General features: G+C 27.8%; 1 pseudogene; it reads right to left on the bottom strand.

Moving 5' to 3' along the window:
* Positions 1–3,029: 3,029 nt before the first annotated feature.
* Positions 3,030–11,348, bottom strand: LOC146720777 (uncharacterized; annotated as a pseudogene).
* Between the last annotated feature and the right edge of the window lie 3,943 nt (positions 11,349–15,291).

The following is a 15,291-nucleotide window of genomic DNA, read 5'->3' as shown; positions in this document are numbered from 1 at the left end:
ACGGCAGGGCCGCTCCTTGCTCTCCTTCAGGATTCCGGATGTCCCGGGGGCGGCAGCTCTCCTGCCGGTGCTCCGTATGCGGGGACTCGGGTGCTTGTTGCACCCGAGTGGCCATCCCCTGCTCGCTCCTGGAAGGTACAAATTTTGAGGCAGTGGCACCTACTCCGTTGTCGGATATTTGGTGAAGAAATTTTTGATCTTGGGCTTACCGAGCGTGTCCCTGACGAAGGGGGTCCCCGTCGTCCTGCTTCCCATGCTCTCCTATCTTTCCTCCAGGGTTTCTCTCTCGGCTGAGACTCGTCGCACATCCTGTCTGCCGCCGAAATAATCCTAACTCTCAAAACAAACTCCTAACAACAAAAAATATACGAAGACGCGTAGCAGCGGGATCGCGTCCGGTCCCGCGCTTTTCGCACGCACGCTCTCTCTCTCTCTCTCTCTCGCTGTCTCGGGAGAGCAGAGGTCCCGTGCCTTCCCCCGATCGGGCCATTCAGCCCTTGTGACGGACAATTTCAATTTGTCACGTCACAATATATATATATATATATATATATATATATATATATATCGTAACACAATTTCACTCTCAATCGCAATTAATTAAACGATTTTTCGACTGGGCCCATAACCTGTTGGCGCAGGATAATGAGGAGAACGAAATATTATAATATAAGTAACAAACTTTATTAGACCTTTTGGTGAACGTGTATATATCACGACGACTCTCGGACAAGAATGGGGAGAGTGATCGAGAATCATGACCATATAAATGGAACAGCAAAAGCGCGTCAGTACGGACAAACGAGTAAACATATTTCGTACTGAAACGCGCAAAGATCGAAAACAATATATAATCAGAATAGAATACAATATAATAGAAAGAGAATGCGAATCTCAACAGTTACTATGTCTATAATGGATTTTAGTTTTAAGTAAAGATGTCAACTTTCATCATCATCAGGAACTAAATCACCTAGCATTAATCCAAAATATCTAATAAAACACAACATCTCTGAGGCAGAAAACTTAAGTTTACCAATTATAAGGTGCTCTTTTTTAATTTGTGGCACTGCATTACCTAACTCTACAGGACTATAATCAAAATAAATTATACGATTATTCAGAGTCTCTAAAGAAAAGTATTTTTTATCAAATATTAAATCAAAAAGTATAAATCCTAAGTCATAACCACATACTCCCTCTAATAGATCATGCATAATATCGAAACTAATACTTTCTATAAAGGAAAAGCTGCGAATAGCATCCCAAACACATTTTTCTTTAATACCCGTCTTGATAAGATCTTGTAACAAAACATCAGCAGCATAATTTTGATTTGTTTTTAATTTATTTGTATCAATAGCAGTTAAAGATATAGTTTCATTTTTGTGATGCTTGCACATTCTACATGGATAATTTGCATTAAACCCCTCAGACAAACCACAGATAGAATGGATTTCTAAGTTATCACCTAATAAGAGACATAAACTAAAATAAATTTGTTTCTCTCCTAAGCTTGTTTTTAAAATTAATCCATTTTCTTCCAGATTTTTCAAATCTTGAAATACAGGTCTAAATAAGTTCATAGTTCCATGTACTTTACATTCAGAGAGAAATAAAAAAGCCAAAAATATGTTATCAAGTTTTGAGGCATAAGCTTGAGGTATACATGCAATACTGTAATAAAGTGCTTCTATTTTGTGATGACCAGCATGAGATCCTGTGATATTGTCTGGGTCCATATCGTCAAAGAAAAAAAAAGTGGAAGCACTATTTTACCATAGAAATGTTTAGCTACTTTTTCTTTCCACATTTCTCCTTGTACAATATTTGAAAAAGGCTCATCTCTTTGGGACAAATACTCATAGTTCGATATAATCGCATCAAGGCAACCTGGTAATTCCAAAAAACGCCTCAAAACTTCTTTTATAGGAATGTATTGACCAGTATCAAGTTCATAATTCATTACTGTTTTGTTGTCCTGTGTTCTAGTTCTGTAGTGGCTATCAATTACATAGTTTATAGGAGCTACATAGGAGTTATTTTCTTTCAATGCTTCTAATCTTTCATAGTCACTATGAAGGCCAACAAAAATATTATCGTGTGCATCGAACATAAGAAAAAGTTCATGAAGTTCTTCGTTATTTAAATTAAACTTATTCAACATTTGAAAAACTTTATTTTTTAAAATATTTAAGTATCCACTTGATAATTCTGAAACAGCATCAACTATCTGTTGAACATGAGCCCGATTCAAAGTGTTATTAGTATATAATTTTGATATAAAAACAAGTGTTGAATCTACTAAGGCTTTCTTAACATCATAAACTGAAATTGAAGTTTGTAATGTATTTAATTCAAGTTCATTTTTATGCATATCAATATCTGAATTCTGGATATTATTTGATTGTTCTGGTTTAATATGACAAGCATCAGAAGATTGAATTTGCTTCTGCGAACCATTTTTATGTAAAAAAGAACATTTGAGTAGATGTCTTTTATATGCACGTAACGAAGGACAAGTTTTGTAGCAATTAAATGCAGAACATCTAAGAGCAGTATGAGCAGCTATAACATGGTAAACTTTGACGTGTGCCATCAGAGCATTAATTGAGTAGAATTATTTTTTACATACAAAACATAATATCTCCATTATAAATAAAATTAATTAAAACAATTTAATTAAAAAAATATTAATATATCAACCTAAAAATATATTCAAATTGAATAATTTTAAAATAAAATCTTGTAAACTTTAAGAATATACTTTAAAATTGCTCTTTAAAGTTGCTGTATCTTTATAAATTATGGTGCATCTTTACAGCAGTATACTCTAGTATTGCGTACAGTAAGTACAATAGTGTACAGTAAAAGAAAACAAAGCTTCCTTTATAAGGAAGCAATAGCAAAAATAAAGAAAAAATTAAAAAGTTATATAACTTATAGAAATATTTCTTACTGGATACAGAGCTGAATAATAATTAGTAAGTTACAAGTAGACTTACATTAAAACTGTGGTCACAGGTTTACTAAGTTTCATGTGAGGTTTTTGTTCGAAGAGTTTCAAAGGTTTTGGCAAGCGCACTGACAGTTGAATTCTTTCCATCATACCTTGTGAAGATGCGATACAGAGCTTGCTGAATAAAAAGCCATGCACCTTTCGCTTCATATGAATATTCAGTATTTAAAACTTATATTGCTTTGAAACACTGATCGAAAGCTTTCAACACATTAGTAAATTGATATTTGACTTTATCAATTATGAGATAACAAATCTCATAGTTTTCTACTGTAGGTCCAACAAGAAGAACAAAGGGTTGAACTCTTGTTTTAAGCTTTGCAGCTACAGTACGTCTTCTTTCAATAGCTGGATTTATATCTCCTGGCACCTAGAAACAAGATAAGATAATTACTGCATCTTAATTTTACTAGAGAAACTTTCAGGAAACTTGAGTATATGCTCTATTTTCTAAAGGCGAGAGAGAATGCAATTTATTTACAATGTAATGTTTAAAATATGAAAGTAGATTGATTAAAAAATCTTTTAATAACAATCACAAAAAAAAAAAATATATAAATAATATTTTATCATATTAACTCAAAATAAACTATAATATTTTAAATATCACTTTTTTGAAAATATCAAACAATTTCTATTTAAAAAAGAAATTATATTTTTTAATCACAATTATATTAAAAGTATATCTCTATTTTTATTTATTTATAAAATAACTTGTGGCACAAACAAGTTTCAGCGTATTGTTAACGTTCAAATGTCGTATCTAAAAGAAAGTCAATTGAGAATATATATGATCAAGCACATCAATAAAACTTAAAACTTACTGTCACATGGAACACAAAAGCATCTCTTGCTTCAGATTAATTTGCTTTTACCTTTTCCCCAGAATTAAGTTTCTGTAGTTGCCGCGGTGAGACTAAATGCGGAAGTAGGTAAAGAATAATAGCAGTAATAGCAGTAGTAGAATTTGCTACAAAAAGAAAAAAATTATTTTATACGACATATAAGGATTTTTTCCCAAAATCTTTAACTTTTATTTATTCATTTTTTCATTTTTTTTAAACACTTACCGTTATTCAATTTCTTCAATTGTGTTTTTCCATAAGAATCTTTCATTTCTGCTTTTAAAAGTTGTTTGAGAATGGGAATGAATTCCCATCCAAAAGAAGTGTTAAATCTTTATCAGGATATTTTTTTTTTTAAATCACGATCAAACTGGAAAATTTAAATATTTATTTTTATGAAAAAATAATGCAAATAAAATGTTAATAAACTAGCATAATATTAAAATGTTAACTTATAAGAGAGAATATATACTTACAAGAGTATATCCTTGAGGAAAAGTCAAAACTTCCCATTGAGAAAAATAATCCGTCACTGAAAGTAGTTTGTCCTCTCCGCCTTTCAGATCTAATAATGCTTTTAATCTAATATTATAAGTTATATTCGAGTTTTTTAAAACATCTGTCCAAGGTTCTCGACTTACTTGCAGCCATCGAATTGCTGCTTGAACTTCATCTTCATTTACTAAAATCATATAATTATGACACAAATTAATATTAATATTATATAAAAAATATTTATAGTTGATAACTATTTAAATTGAATTTAAGTACTTTTGAACGTACTCGTATTGGATTCATTTTCATCATTGACATTATTTTCTGAATTTCTGTGATAGTTGGCTGGATTGAGTGCACCAAGTCTTCTCAACATAGATTTAATATTTCTTACTTTATCTGCTAATTTTCCTCCTATATTTTTCTGATTTGTACCATTTGCAAAGGGTTTATATACGTATGTAGTCTACAATATATTTACCAAAAGAAAAATGATTTCTACACTTATGATAGTATTAATTATTAAGTTTCAAAATTAAATACAAGTTTTCACCTCAGTCTTAGTTGAAAATAATTCACATATTTTTTTTGATACAATTTGAAATTCTTCCAAAGTAGGGCTAAACAATATATGGACAATAATAAAAATATGTATAAAATTTTGATATTATATAATAAAAAACTTACTTAATATTAATTTGTATCATACAACTTGCTAATATTTCTACTAATATTGCTCTTGCCTCTCCATTTAAAATACCATTATTTTTATAATAAATTAAAACGGCATCACCCTTTAAATGATCTTTTATTTTATTCTTAATATTCTAAAAATATATATGATAAAACATGTAAATTAATATAAAACAATATAGCCTCTTAAAAAACCAACACATTAACAAAATTATATCATTAACAAACAAATTTACGAATTACAGGAATTTATTTTAATAATTAAATCTGTTACGTAATAAATGCATCGATTTGTATAAAAAATTGCAATATATTATTAAATAATTGCATTGATAATAATTCTTTAATTTATGTACTCTATAAAAGAAATTAATATTTATTTTTTCTCTTATATCAATACAAATTGCAACAATTCAATATATTACTTACAAGCTCTTCAAATTGTGTCCTTGTAAGCCACAGTGCAAGTCTTTTAGGCGGGTTTTGTAAATTCGACAGTTGTATTTTTTTCTGTTTTGATCAGCTTGAGAAACTTCTGCTTCTGCTTCACAATTATTAGCATTATTTATTTTTAAATCAACTGTTGATTCATCTTGAGAATTATCATTTATCTTGACTTCATGTATTTTTTGCTGCAAATGTTAACCTTGAGAACTATTTTTCAATAATTAACCTTCGATCAAAGTTTAAACTATTATTATTGAAAAAACCGCCCCTTAATATTGCACATAAATACAAGAATTTAATTAACTGCTATTTTTATATTTTATATTAAAAATTAAAATGTGTGTGTGCATATATAATCTGATATACATATAAATTCTCACAATATTGAGATTATCTGTTTCAATACTGTCCACAACTGGCAAACTACAGATTCCAAAATCATCAACCTAAAAAAATATAAGAAATAAAAAGATTGCATGTATTCTACGCATGCATAATCATTGAAATACAAATATAGTCTAAATATTTCTTTCTTTGTACCTCTACATTAAATAATAAATTTTTAGAAGTATTGGCTTTCAAAGTATTTCTTCTGCTAAAAAATTCAGCTTGATCACCCCACTTAGGCAATAATTCCTCAGCTTTTTTAGCTAATACTAAAAGTAATCGATCTATGATGGTTATTGCTTCCCCTAAAGACACAAAAGACAAGCATCATATATAATTATAAAATATTAATTATAAAAAGTTAAAAAAAACTAGAAGATTCAAAACCTGTGTGTGTGTGTGTGTGTGTGTTATGTTTAATTATATTATTAAGCTTTAGTCTTTTTTTTTCTTGATATATTATTTTCTTAAGGGTTGACAGGCGACATAGTAGAGACGCCTATCGGCCGGCCGGGAATTACGGATTCGTTCATCCCATATATTAGCCAAAATACTTAATGAATCTTATTAAATTTACGATATTCTTAATCAGTAGGATTGTCCGCAGGGAGACAAACATTGATTTTTTGGAAAAAAAATGATATAAAATTCATAATATAACTTGGGAAGATGCGCAGCTAGCAGCGGGTAAGGTTGGGTTAGCCACGAGATCGTATTTAATTTATTATAAATTTTTAAGAGCAATAATGCAAAATTCGACTCTTTGTCTTCTTGCTTTATTATATAAAGAATATATTTAAAAATATTTCACGAAGCTACGTAACTTTTTTTTATGTAATATTTGGGATGAACAAATTTCACTAGATCTATACTCATGGGAAAATTTATTTATTTCAATATATTAAAAAATTTTTAAATCGCCGAAATATATTTTTTTATCATTTTTCTATATTCCAATATATATATATATATATATATATATATAATAAAAAAATTGATATATTAATATATTTGAACTCTAATTTACTGGATGATATACTGAACATCCTTGCATTAATTATACATATACTCACCGTTCTTTCACGTTAAGAATGTAAAGTACATGGAACTATGAACTTATTTAGACCTGTATTTCAAGATTTGAATAATCTGGAAGAAAATGGATTAATTTTAAAAACAAGCTTAGGAGAGAAACAAATTTATTTTAGTTTATGTCTCTTATTAGGTGATAACTTAGAAATCCATTCTATCTGTGGTTTGTCTGAAAGGTTTAATGCAAATTATCCATGTAGAATGTGCAAGCATCACAAAAATGAAACTATATCTTTAACTGCTATTGATACAAATAAATTAAAAACAAAGCAAAATTATGCTGCTGATGTTTTGTTACAAGATCTTATCAGGACGGGTATTAAAGAAAAATGTGTTTGGGATGCTATTCGCAGCTTTTCCTTTATAGAAAGTATTAGTTTCGATATTATGCATGATCTATTAGAGGGAGTATGTGGTTATGACTTAGGACTTATACTTTTTGATTTAATATTTGATAAAAAATACTTTTCTTTAGAGACTCTGAATAATCGTATAATTTATTTTGATTATAGTCCTGTAGAGTTAGGTAATGCAGTGCCACAAATTAAAAAAGAGCACCTTATAATTGGTAAACTTAAGTTTTCTGCCTCAGAGATGTTCTGTTTTATTAGATATTTTGGATTAATGCTAGGTGATTTAGTTCCTGATGATGATGAAAGTTGACATCTTTACTTAAAACTAAAATCCATTATAGACATAGTAATTACACCTTATGTAAACCTTCAATCACTTAGTTACCTGAGTACGCTTATTTCAGAACATCATGAAATGTATCTTACTGTTTTTCCTCAAGCTACACTCAAACCTAAGCATCATTACATGCTTCATTATCCTGAAATTATGCGTAGAGTTGGTCCTTTATGGTCTATCTGTTGTCTTCGATGGGAAGTCAAACATAGACCTTTGAAGCAGGCAGCTCACGCTACAAATTCGCGTAGAAATTTACCTTTGACTTTGGCAATAAAACATCAGCTGAATTTATGTGCCAGATTTTTATCTAAAAAACCTGTAGGTGAAAAATATTCTTTTGGAGTTCAAGAAGAGGTCAGCATTAAAGATATTAAAAATTATCAATTTTTTCATGATGTTCTGCCGAAAGATTTAAATGCTATCATAAAGATATTCTCATGGATCAAAATTTTTGGTACTATTTATAAAGAAGGAATGTGTGTTGCTGTAACGTTCCACAAAGACACCAGTTATCCTATATTTGGTAGAATAAAATTTGTTACGTATTGTGAAAAATCTAATGCTGTTTATTTTCTTTTAAATATGTTTGAAACCGAGAATTTTGTGTGGAACATGTTTGTAGTTATGAAGTGATTGAAGGTTTTTCTGAATGAAAATTTATTAAATTTGATGATCTAATAGTACCTACACCCTCTCACTGTAGACTTGGAGCAAGAAGTTTTTCTAATTATATAACATTTCGTCATGCGTAAGTGTAAAATAATATTACATATATATTTATAATATTTTACTTTATAACATGCAGTGTGTATATATACAGAAAGTAGAAATAAGTATATAGAATACATAATATATATAAACATTTTTGTATTCGCTAATAGTTTAGTAATTTTTCTAAAATATATGTGTTTGAAACTCGTGATTTTCAAATCTTTTTTATTAAAAAAACAATTATACCTATTTTATATATATTCTTGTAAAAATTATATGCTATGTTGTAAAAATATTTTATGATTTTTTACGATACATATGTATTTTTTTTAATTACTTTTAAAAACTACGTAACTGCTTATTGAAATAATTTTTATTTCAAAATTACAAGATTGGTTTAAAAATGTAACTCAAAAATATTTAAAAATGTATACGTGTGTATATGTGAAACAGAGAGAGAGAGAGAGAGAGAGAGAGAGAGAGAGAGAGCAAGAAAATTCCTCTTAAAAAAAAAAATCTAATACTCTATAAATAAAATTATTTGAGTTTTAAGTTAATACTCAGGAAGGTTGAAAGTAGAGGATACTTGTCTTAAAGTATTGTTTTAAATGTTTTACATAAGAATATTATTAGATTAATAAAAAAAAGACATACTCTAGCATTAAGAGAATTATAATCTTAAATCCAGTATCTCTTGATCAGAGGATATTTCGCTAAATTGTAGAGTATCTTCTTGAGGCCGTATATAAGAGTCAAATCTTCTAGAATCGAAACGGAACCGCTAAAGAATAGAATATTTTTTTTGGGTGTAAAATTACAAAGAAACCTCCCATAAACGTTTCAACCGTACGCGGTGTTTCTCAGTATAACAGTGTTACGTAATTTATAATTCTTACAAAAAAATAGATCATAATATTCTTAAGATTACTAATAGTCTGTTAATTTGAGTCGAGAATTTATAAGAAATTTATGCGTGTTACAATTTGTCATATTTAATTTATAAAAGCATTTGCCGTAATGTGATCTTATGATGTTAGTCGGATCTCGTAAATTATTTCTTCGTTTTTAAGCGAGAAATTCTTAATATCTATAGACGCTGTGATTGACAAATAAATAACAATTAACGCATGTCTATTAATAGATGAAAGTCCTTACATAAATTTATTATGCTTACTTTGTGTCTTCTCTTCTCATAGTTTTAACACAGTTTTTTTTTAAATTGAAAATATTATAAAAAGATAAAACCAACAGTCTAACAAGACACTTCATTTTGAACTATATTTAATCGCAAATTATGTGTGTTTATATATGATCGGATAGATGTGCCTAAACTGTTGATGTCCTATTTGTTTTATTATTATTTTATTTTTGCTAATTTGTCTAAAATATCATAATAGGACTCGCTAAGAATAAGCTCAGTGTCTTTATTTAAATTTAATCCATTTTTTTGTTCTTCAATATGTAACATCTCTGAGATGAGTCTTTTATGATAATTAATTTCCTTGTCCATAATTAATACATTATCCCAATTGAATGTATGGTGTTCTTTTTTAATAGTTCAGAAATTACCGAGTGTCTCATCGAATCCAACTTGATATTATTTTTGTGTTCTTTCAATCTTGTCTGTAATTGTCTCTTTGTTTGGCCCACATAAGATGCATTACAATTATTGCAATTAATCTTGTAAACTACATTGGAATTACAAGGATGTTTAATTTTATCTTTTTGTGTTTTAATAATTTTATCAAGTTTATTAAGGCATCTATATCGTACTAAAAATTCTGTATTTTTTGTCAAGGAGACAATTATTTCAGAGATCCTATTTATATATGGAATAATAAATAGTTTTTAGTTTCTAATTCTTTTATTGTATTTTCTGTTTTTTCTATGTTTGTTTGTCTTTCCGTAATGCTTTTTTTTAGCAATGAGGTATTCTATTCGATGATTGATTTTGTTAAAAATAAGATCCAGGAGGTAACCGTTGCTTGTAAGTATGTTAATAACTATCTCTAAGTTTTTATTAAAAAATTGTGGGTGTGATAATAGCAAACATCTATCTAATAAGTTGTAAATTATTCCAATTTTGTGTCCAAGTTATAAATTATTCCAATTGTGGATGATTAGAAAAAAATGATAGAGTTCTTCCTGAGGAAGTTTCTTTTTGGTACCAATCTATATATATTCCCAGCAAACACCGATATATAATTGTTACATTGCTATAATAAAACGGAATATAACAGATAATATAACGTGCACGTTACATGTAACATCCATGTTAGTTGTAATTTCCCACTCATAGATGTAACATTTCAATATAACATATATTACATTATAGTTATGTATATTGTAATTATATACCAAATAGCACATTGATGTATTGATGTCAGTGCTATCTTGGGATATAATGACAATATAACTACAATGTAATATATGTAATATTAAAAATGTTACATCTATGAGTGGGAAATTACAACTACTATATACGTTACATGTAACATGCTTGAGTATATAACATTTATATATTGTGTTTGCTGGGTTGTATTGTTCATAATTTTTATTGATAAATCTAAGAAATTCAAGCTGCGGTTAACCTCCTGTTCTACTGTAAATTTTAGTCTGTCATGATAATTGTTAAAGTTACTAACTATCCAACTCATATTGGTCGTAGAAGTGGTCAGTATTATATTGTCTACGTAACGGAGATAAAACGTGCATTTTAAATTTAACGATTTAAAAACCGTGTCTTTCAGATCCTGCATGACCAAATCAGCTATGATTGGTGATAATGGAGACCCCATCAGGGTCCCAAAAGTCTGTTTATAAATTCTGTCATTAAATGTAAAATAAGTAAATGTCAAAATGAATTTTATACTTAGTATAAACTCACTTTTTGGTATTCTAGTATTTTTTTCAATATGTTCCCATTTATCATTAATACCGTTGACCGCAAGATCTAGAGGTACGTTCATGAATAAAGAAACGACATCTAAAGAGAACAGAACATCGTATCGTTATCATCAATCTTTTTTTCAGATAACATGCTGTACAAATCGAAACTGTTATTAATATAACTTTTAGCTTTAGGGAGGCTAATTTGTAGAATATTTTGCAAAAAAGAAGCTAACGAGTATAAAACCGTATCTACCGAAGAAACTATGATTCTGAATGGATAGTTTACTTTATGGATTCTAGGTAATCCGTACGCTTTTGGTAGGAGAGAATCGCTAGAGCGTAATTTATAAAATTCATTTTTAGAGATATACTCTTCTTTCAGCCATTTCTTCAATAAGTTGTTAAATTTATTTTCTATTTTTTTTACACGGATTTTTAGGACAATAGGGAACTTTTATTGACTCCTGATCATAATTCGGAAAAAATTCAATAATAAAAAGATGGACAACGAAAGAGTAGACACTAATGGCTTCTGCAATCTAACATCACTGAAAAATCTAAAAGGACAATTGTAAAAGCGAGAGTATAGGCGTATTAGAAATCTGCGTTAATTTATCGATAGAATATTAAATATGTTTTGATCAAATCTGAGGCTCAATGCAAATTTATATTAGCTATTAACATTATATTATATTGAAAAAGACTGCTGTGTAGTCGAAATGTATATATACATGTAATTTAAATTCATTTTTATTTAAGTTAATTAAGATTAATAAATGTTTTAATATTTTATTAATGTAACATCATAATTTGGTTTGCTCGTTAGTTGGCCTTTGTTTCTTATAGTATTCCTTCCTTTTTTATATTTATGTATATTTAAACGAGCTTATTAATTTTATAAATTTATACATTTTTATATTTAAAAACTTGGAATTCCTATTTTTACTTATTCTTTTTAATTATATAAGTACTTCGAAACGTGATTAATCAGAATTAAATAATCTTTGCTTTTTTGACTTTAATCAAATGATTAAATTTTTCGAATAATTTCTTAAATTATTGAAAAATATTATCATAAAACAATCTTTATTATTTTATATACGGTTGGATTATTTATGAAAATTATTATATATATAGTCAAATAAATGAATAATTTTTTTAAAATGATTTGAGCTTGCATTGCACTTTTAAATGCTAATAATAATCTGATTTTATTTTTGATTGCAGATTATGATAACATTGTTAGAGCAGTATGGGTTCATTTCTTTTCTTATAGATGTCTCTTATAGTATATAAGAATCATAGAGAGAAATCCTCTAGTAAGAGTTACAACATTAAAACAAAACATTATACAACAAAGAATTCTTAAAATTTTTAAATATTATTTAATATAAATAAATAATTTTTTAATATTAATATTTAAACATCTAATACAAAAAAAAACTATTTTTCTTTCTTTTTTAGCACTCTTGTAACATACTAATTAAGTAATAAATATTTGATTATGATTGAAATCAATTTATTTATTATAACCTTACCATTACAATTACACTTTTTTACGTATCATGGTCGGTAGTAAAAATGTTTACTTTTTAAAATTACTTACAGGGTGTTCGATAATGATCGTACTACGTGTAGGTAATACAGATTAAATTGAATAGAAAAGTTCTCTATTTTGCGATAATTTATAATAATTTACAATAACTTACAATAATTAATAAGAAAATAAGCTAAGCGCTTTTAATAATAATTACCTGCATGTAATTAAACATACGTATGATGATCTAACTATATTGCATTTGAAAATATATGTGAATGTACATATTTTATAATTATTATGATAACAATAAAAACAATATAAAATATATTAATAATTTGTAAACTGTTATGTGGTAACTGTTCGTATAATAATTAAAAATATTTAGCTATAAAATGGGCTAATAAGAGCCAAGAACAGAATTAGAACGCAACAAACTTTTTAAAATTTTTTAATTTAATTTGAATGATTTTGGAGTTTCTTTTGTATCATCTTTAGCAGATCAACTGACAATCAAAGTCAGTATTGTTTTGTATATCGTTGGTCATAAAGTATACGTTTTTCCATTTTTTGTTTTATTTTGTCTCTGATTGAAGATTACTGAAGACATGAAAACAAAATTGAAGATCAAGGCATATAAATTTTGTTGTCAATTAATTTACTGAAGTTGATCTAAAAAGAGAAAAGGACGGCAAACATTCTTATATCAAATAAATCAAATAAAGAAGATCTTGAGACAAAATTATTGCGTCTAACTCTTATTAGCAATTTCTTATCTGAATTTTTATGTTTATATATATATCAAAACCATTGTGTTTTATTATTAAAAATATAAACAAAATATATACAATTGTACTTTAATATAAATTATTGATTGATATCTATATAATAAATAAGAAATGTCGAGGAAAAGATAAATTAATATTTTTGAAACAAATTAGAAATTTTTAAAACATAAATTCTTATAAAAATAGTAATTAGCTCTGTTAAATTAATAATTGTAAACAAAGAAGGGCTATAAGAGCTATTAAACATAACAAAGTTGTCAGTTGATATTAAAAAACTTCATTTGAACGGAACGAGAAATAAATAAGAAGTGATCATTTATTCGCATTTAAACGAGATAATAAATACAATACATAAGAAATACACATTAAAGCGAACGTTTCGGCTGACATTTCGAGCCTTCTTCAGCGCAATACAAATATTATATAAATTGAAATGTAATATTGAACATTAAAGACGGCAATTAACGATGTCAAGATAATAAAAAGTCAGTTTTTTGTCTCGTTACATATGTTTCTAAACAAGTCATCGCGTGTGACAAGTGCAAATTGTTGATACATACTGAGATCGAGCGACCGTGCCGTGTAATCACTATGTGTATAGGCCTCCTGATTTATTGGTCAAGGGAGATATCTTGATTGAATCATCATATTGAAATGTTGTTAGACATTAAATAGAGATCTAAATAAATAATATCCAATTATTCACTATACTTTTGACAAATAAAATGCACTGTACACTCACTCAAACAAAATTGGTGATTATTTTATAGAAGTTTCAAGTATCAGATACGAAATCTTATAGACACAGTTTTTTTTAAAGACAAAAGTTTACTAAAGACAGAACGTTTTTACCGTCTCAACTCTCAATCCCAAATGAGGTAGTGCCTCGGTGTTTCACCTTTATTATACATATCAAGGTCTGTTTACAAACCCTGGCAATTTTGGTAAAGAATCTATAACATTATTGTATATATCAGGCAAAAATTTAGTGTTATTTTGCAGATTCAATCCATTAGTTTGTCTTTTTATATATAACATTTCTGATATAAGTCTTTTATTATAATATGGTTCTTTATCTAAAATTTTTACTTTACCCCAATCAAATTCATGGGAGAACTCTAATCTATGATCAGTAACAACTGATTTATTGGAACACTTTCTGTTAATGTGTTTTTTGTGTTCAGTTATCCTAGTATTCAGTTTTCTGCTAATATATTGAACATACGTTAAACACTTTTAATTCGCTACACCCGCGTATTCAATTCACAATGAAAAAAGAAAAAAACCATAGTTTGAGTTTTTTGGACATCAAGTTAATATCAAAAGATAACAAAATTACATGTGATTGGTTTAGAAAGCCTACGTTTTCTGGAAGGTATTTGAATTTTCTTTTACAACACCCTATATGTCAAAAAAAGAGGAACAATCATTGGTCTGATTGATAGGGTAATTTTATTATCACATCCTTCATTTTATCAGGATAATATAGAATTGATTATTAACATCCTAATAAATAATAACCCGGTAAAATTTATTTTTGACACTATTAACGATAGACTTAAAACTCTTTTTTATACTAGAAATAATGTCAACAACAACAGTCTAAATCAGTTGAAGGATTTTTCTTTGTTTTTTACTGTGCCTTACTTACCGAATGCTACAGAACAATTGATAGGTATTACAAAAAAAGTTGAC

Source organism: Nylanderia fulva, unplaced genomic scaffold, assembly GCF_048542155.1.
Source record: "Nylanderia fulva isolate GAGA-0341 unplaced genomic scaffold, ASM4854215v1 Scaffold61, whole genome shotgun sequence".
Taxonomy (NCBI): domain Eukaryota; kingdom Metazoa; phylum Arthropoda; class Insecta; order Hymenoptera; family Formicidae; genus Nylanderia; species Nylanderia fulva.
The sequence above is the reverse complement of the archived record's forward strand: the minus strand, read 5'-3'. Positions and strand labels throughout refer to the sequence as shown.